The sequence below is a fragment of the Macaca mulatta genome, chromosome 5 (genome assembly GCF_049350105.2).
Source record: "Macaca mulatta isolate MMU2019108-1 chromosome 5, T2T-MMU8v2.0, whole genome shotgun sequence".
Taxonomy (NCBI): Eukaryota; Metazoa; Chordata; class Mammalia; order Primates; family Cercopithecidae; genus Macaca; species Macaca mulatta.
The window spans coordinates 164,938,636-164,945,454 of NC_133410.1; the positions used below are offsets into that span (position 1 = coordinate 164,938,636).

Consider the following 6,819-nt stretch of genomic DNA (forward strand, 5'->3'; position numbering starts at 1 on the left):
AGTTCTAAAAGCCTCCTAAAATTTTCCTTCTGTTTAAGAACAATGTTAATTTTGCTCCAAAGAAAGTAGACTGGGATGATTAAGGCTGTCTACAGTCTAACCAAGTAAAATTCACGCTAAATCTAGCTTAGTTAAAATAAAATAATACAATTTTTCTTGACTGCTGGTGTGTCACCAAGTGATGTTGTGCAACATATAAAATGCCCCAAATGGCGCACCCCGTCGAAGACCCTCACCCGTGCCCCGACTGGTCCCCCCTTTTTTGTAAAACTTAAAGCAGGCGCGGCATTAACGCTTCCCGCCCCGGTGACCTCTCAGGGGTCTCCCCGCCAAAGGTGCTCCGCCGCTGAGGAACATGGCGAAGGTGGAGCAGGTCCTGAGCCTCGAGCCGCAGCACGAGCTCAAATTCCGAGGTCCCTTCACTGATGTTGTCACCACCAACCTGAAGCTTGGCAATCCGACAGACCGAAATGTGTGTTTTAAGGTGAAGACTACAGCGCCACGTAGGTACTGTGTGAGGCCCAACAGTGGAATCATTGATGCAGGGGCCTCAATTAATGTATCTGTGATGTTACAGCCTTTAGATTATGATCCCAATGAGAAAAGTAAACACAAGTTTATGGTTCAGTCTATGTTTGCTCCAACTGACACTTCAGATATGGAAGCAGTATGGAAGGAGGCAAAACCGGAAGACCTTATGGATTCAAAACTTAGATGTGTGTTTGAATTGCCAGCAGAGAATGATAAACCACATGATGTAGAAATAAATAAAATTATATCCACAACTGCATCAAAGACAGAAACACCAATAGTGTCTAAGTCTCTGAGTTCTTCTTTGGATGACACTGAAGTTAAGAAGGTTATGGAAGAATGTAAGAGGCTGCAAGGTGAATTTCAGAGGCTACGGGAGGAGAACAAGCAGTTCAAGGAAGAAGATGGACTGCGGATGAGGAAGACAGTGCAGAGCAACAGCCCCATTTCAGCGCTAGCCCCAACTGGGAAGGAAGAAGGCCTTAGCACCCGGCTTTTGGCTCTGGTGGTTTTGTTCTTTATTGTTGGTGTAATTATTGGGAAGATTGCCTTGTAGAGGTAGCATGCACAGGATGGTAAATTGGATTGATGGATCCACCATATCATGGGATTTAAATTTATCATAACCATGTGTAAAAAGAAATTAATGTATGATGACATCTCACAGGTCTTGCCTTTAAATTACCCCTCCCTGCACACACATACACAGATACACACACACAAATATAATGTAACAATCTTTTAGAAAGTTAAAAATGTATAGTAACTGATTGTGGGGGGAAGAATGATCTTTATTAATGACAAGGGAAACCATGAGTAATGTCACAATGGCATATTGTAAATGTCATTTTAAACATTGGTAGGCCTTGGTACATGATGCTGGATTACCTCTCTTAAAATGACACTCTTCCTCGCCTGTTGGTGCTGGCCCGTGGGGAGCTGGAGCCCAGCGTGGTGGGGAGTAAGGTCATCTCCACACAGTAGTCCCCACGTGGCCCACTCCCGGCCCAGGCTGCTTTCCATGTCTTCAGTTCTGTCCAAACCATCAGCTCCTTGGGACTGATGAACAGAGTCAGAAGCCCAAAGGAATTGCACTGTGGCAGCATCAGACGTACTCGTCATAAGTGAGAGGCGTGTGTTGACTGATTGACCCAGCGCTTTGTAAATAAATGGCAGTGCTTTGTTCTCTTAAAGGGACCAAGCTAAATTTTTATTGGTTCATGTAGTGAAGTTGAACTGTTATTCAGAGATGTTTAATGCATATTTAACTTATTTAATGTATTTCATCTCATGTTTTCTTATTGTCACAAGAGTACAGTTAATGCTGTGTGCTGCCAAACTCTGGTGGGTGAACTGGTATTGCTGCTGGAGGTCTGTGGGCTCCTCTGTCTCTGGAGAGTCTGGTCATGTGGAGGTGGGGTTTATTGGAATGTTGGAGAAGAGCTGTCAGGAAGTGTTTTTCTGGGTCAGTAAATAACAACTGTCATAGGGAGGGAAATTCTCTGTAGTGGCAGTCAACTCTAGGTTACCTTTTTTAATAAAGAGTAGTCAGTATTCTAGATTGTTCTTATACCACCTCTCAACCATTACTCATACTTCTAGCACCCAGGCCCAAGTCTGAGCCTAACCTCTCCTTGGGGACCTAGCTTGGAGTCAGGACGAATGGATCGGGGTGCAGAAGGTTAGAATCGAGGGCACCAGCAGTTGGGGGTGGGGAGCAGTGGGAGAGAGAGACTCTTCAGTTAATCCTTCTAGTACTAGTTGAGAGTTTGACTGTGAATTAATTTTATGCCATAAAAGACCAATCCAGTTCTGTTTGACTATGTAGCATCTTGAAAAGAAAAATTATAATAAAGCCCCAAAATTAAGAAAAATAAAATAAAATAAAATAAAATAAAAATAATAAAATGCCCCAAATAACTGACCAACCAAAAGTATTTGACTTAAACTGAATAAAACTTGAATGGAATTGAATGTGTTCAGTACCTGGAGTTTGAACTATTTCCTGAAGGGGTCATGCTATCATTATTTAGACACATTTAGTTTCCACTACTGGTATTTACCTAGTAGAAATGTACCTGCCTACTTCTTTGGGGAGCAAAGATAAATCATAGATGAGAGACCAGTAGAAACTGAAGGAAATATAAAGAACATCATATATAATTTTTCTTTCATTTTTAATATTAACAAAGATTTAAACATTACACAACCTCATAGAAAAACAATAATATGAAATAATGTCTTAAACCTAAGTTACAGCAATAAAACCCAGACATAAAAAAGGATATACTCTTTTACTCAATTTAATGGAAAACCAAAACAGATTGAAGGTATAGATCATGCTGGAAACCAGATTAATAGCAGCCCCCTTGAAGGAGCACTAGGGAGATACAAGAAGACCTTCTAGGATCTGGTTATGGCCCATTCTTAAACTCTGTGTGTTGAGTACGTGATTGTGTTCAGTTTGTGAAAATTCATCAAACTGTATATCTCTGCCATTTGCAGTTTGAGATTTGTATAGTTTACTTCATTTTCAAGTAAGAAAAAAAAAGAAATTTAAATTAGTTGCCTAAAATAAATTAAGTCATCTGAATCACAGTTGAATTTTCTTTATAGTGCATAATTCTGTTTTTGTATAGTATATTATAAACCTATATCTGTAAAATAATAGAAATAAATATGGCAAGGCTTTAGACTAAATGATGTTCTAATCAAATATACTTTCAAATAATTTTATAAATTCCCCCAAAGTCAGTCCTTTCTTGATACTAATTTTAAAAGCTATAAATGACATATGAAAATAAATATTGTAACTTGAAAAGTTAATGTTTCTTTTTGCATAATCTCATTAGCTCTGTCCAGGTAGAATAATGGGGAATCTCAAAACACGAGGGAGTGTGTATGAAATGCAAAATTCCATCTAGGGGCCAAATTGGGCCCCTATAATAAACCAATTGCCTATATCTAGCCTATTCTATGCAAATATTATGATTCTCTAGATATTTATGTGAAACGACAATATGACAAATAATAAACGCATATAATTATTTAAGTATATAATTAAATGCCTTGTATGCATTTTATCTTATGTAATGTTACCTGTCCTTGGACAACTTAGAAGTTTGTCAGATGTGTTGGTTTATTGCAAGACAGCCACATTTAGTTATCTGAGGGAAAGTATAACACAGTAGAAAAATATAGCTGGTTTTGCTTCAATCAGTCCAAAGAAAGGGAATTATTATAGTATGGTATTTTAATGATGTGCTTTATTTTGCACACTAACCAGAGGCAATAGAAGCATCTGTCCCAGCAGAAGCCAAGAGGCACCAGGATATTTCCTTGTTCATTCATAACTGGTACTTTCTTTTTCAGTCTTAACTGTATAAATGTTGTCAAAAGACATTTATGCCAGTTGTATCTTGATATAAATATTGAACTAATTTATGTATTTTTATTTTTGAAAGAACTATTATAAGTCTTAGAAAAATTTGTTGGAGTATGGTAGCTTGAATATTTTATCGAAATACCTTTCATGACAGAACCTATGATACCAGAATCTAAGAATTTCATGAAACAGACATCAGCTAAGGAACTCTTAATATAGTGAGCTCTGAGCCATTTTGCCTTGGTCTCCTTGACAAGTGTTATCTAATTTCAGAAAACCATAAGAAATTTAATAAATTAGTTAAGAGGACATAAACGATACAAAAATATCAGAAATCTAAAATGTATTAAGATTTATTATGATAGTTAAGTGAAGAGTGCTTTTCTTTTAATTAGAGAAATGATTATTCACCAAAAATGACTGACGGTGTAACAGTCTAAAACCTTCATTTGCCACATGAAAAAACTTAGGTCCATGGCAGCTAAGATGATTAAGAGACATTTTCAAGGCATACTGGTTCATTGATAGCTATGCTAAGTTTGGAACTCCATTTTCTGTTTCTTGACCATTACCCACTTCTTCTCTTCCTCCCTTCCTTCCTTCTTTCTTTCCTTCTTTCTTTCTTTCTTTCTTTCTTTCTTTCTTTCTTTCTTTCTTTCTTTCTTTCTTTCTTTCTTTCTTTCTTTCTTTCTTTCCTTCCTTCCTTCCTTCCTTCCTTCCTTCCTTCCTTCCTTCCTTCCTTCCTTCCTTCCTTCCTCGCTCTTTCAGATTTATTGGGATATAATTCACATGCCATACAATTTACTCCCTTAAGGTGTATAACTTAGGATTCTGCATCCTTCATCTGAATCTAATTTTAGAATATTTGTTTTCCCTTTTTAAAAAACCGATACCCATTAGCTGTTAATCTGACATTCTAGCACATGCAAAACATATGTATACCCTGCTTTAGGGTATATACCTGGATTAGAATTTCTAGATCAAAGTTTTGCATGTGTGCAGCTTCAGTAGACAGTGTGAAGCAGTTTTTCAAAGTGACTGTACTGAGTTACATGTCTATCAGAGCATATAAGTCTTATTTGTTATACATTCTCATTAACATTTGATATTGCAATGCATTTCATTTTAGCCATTCTAATGGTATGTGGTACTATTACATTTTGGGTTTAATCTTCTATTCTTTGATAACTAATGAAGTTGAATGCATTTTTATATATTTCTTGGCCATTTAGATTTTCTCTTTTGAGAATCATCTATTCAAGTCTTTTGTTTGTTTTTCTATTGGGTTGTCTAATATTTCTATCTTTCTTAATACAAAAAGAAAAGGAATTCCAAATAAGATCACATTTTGTGGTACTGAAGGTTAGGACTTTAAATATAATGTTTGAGGGGACATGATTCAACCCATAACATCATCTGTTGAAAACAACTACAAATGTTGGATAAAATATTTTTTAAATGCTGTCTTTAAATTAGCTATATGGAGGCTAATAAATAGGAGGGATCTATGTAAAGGAACGTTTCAATCCAGAGAGGTAAGTAATCTCTCAGAGCAGCTAAGAAACTTTTCCCATAGTGGCATTTACTAATTAGGCAAACTTGGACTTTGGAATTTAAGCTTCTGAAGACAAGAAGGATAAAGTAAAAACCCAAAGCTCACCTCAAGTGGTATGGCTCACAAAAATTTTCCCCACTGTAGACTGTGATCCAGAATACTATACTTCTAGAACACCACTTAGAAGGTTGCCTTGTCAATGAAAGAGCAAGAAAAATAAGCAAAGGGAAAACACCGATAACAGAATCAGTCATGAGTTTTGCATAAGTTTACAGCCTGGGTTGACGACCTGCGTTGTACATGTACCTTTCATTGTACGTGAAACCTTAAGTCACAATCTTGGTTTTTGATGGTCTTGCCTTGGTAGTGCCTATAGGACTGGCAGAAGCAAACACAAATTCTTCCTAACAAAAGATACCTTTATTCTAGGCCTCCAAAAATCTGTTAAAAACATTTTTAACAACAGTAAGAAGTACGCATCAGAATTAGCCAAATATAAAAAGAAATCAGACCAAAAAAAAAAACCCAAACAAGCAAAAATAACAAACGGCAGAAATGGACTCAGACAAACTTCAGATATCTGCAATTATCAGAGACAGATTATAAAACAACCACATTTACAATGTTTAAGGAATTATAAATAAGCTTGACGATGTCTCAGAGACCCAAAATTATTAAACATAGCCCAATATATTTTTAAAAGCCAAAATGAACATTTAGACATTAAATATACAAAAACCAAAATCAAAAACTTAATGGAAAGGATTGTCATCAGATCAGACACAGTAGAAGAGTCAAATAGCAAACTAGAAGCAGATTTAGATAAAACTCTGCAAAAGGGAGCACGATAATACATCACTAGATTTGATTAGATCTGGAAATTTCACATGGTAGATATAGTGAAGTCTATAATACGTTAAATCAGAATTTAAAGAAGAAAGCAGGGAACAATGAGGCAAAGTTAATATTTGAAGATAGAATGGCTAAATTTTTCCTGTATTAATAAAAATGCCAATTTGGGAGGCCTAACAAATTCTTTTTAGAATAATTTTTTAAAATATTGCATCTAGACACACCTTAGTTAAATTTTAAAACATCAAAACAGAAAAGACATTATTAAAATTAACCAAAGATTGAAGAGATTATTCACAAATTTATTCAAGGTAAATTGACAACTGACTCTTTAAGAGCAGCACTCGTAAGCTAACAGAGAGTGGAAGGTCATCTTCAATGTGCAGCAAAAGAGGACAGAGAACTGGAGTCCTAGAACATGAAATCAAACAAAAATATCTTCAGTAATAAGAATTACATGAATTCACATTCATGCAAAAATCATGTGACCAGTAGA

General features: G+C 36.0%; 1 pseudogene across 1 annotated transcript; it reads left to right on the forward strand.

Annotated features, from left to right (window-relative positions):
- The first annotated feature begins 209 nt into the window (after positions 1-209).
- On the forward strand, positions 210-2,439 carry LOC703156 (vesicle-associated membrane protein-associated protein B/C pseudogene; annotated as a pseudogene). The gene has a single exon (XR_003729829.2). The product of XR_003729829.2 is annotated as a vesicle-associated membrane protein-associated protein B/C pseudogene (transcript).
- The last annotated feature ends 4,380 nt before the right edge of the window (positions 2,440-6,819 follow it).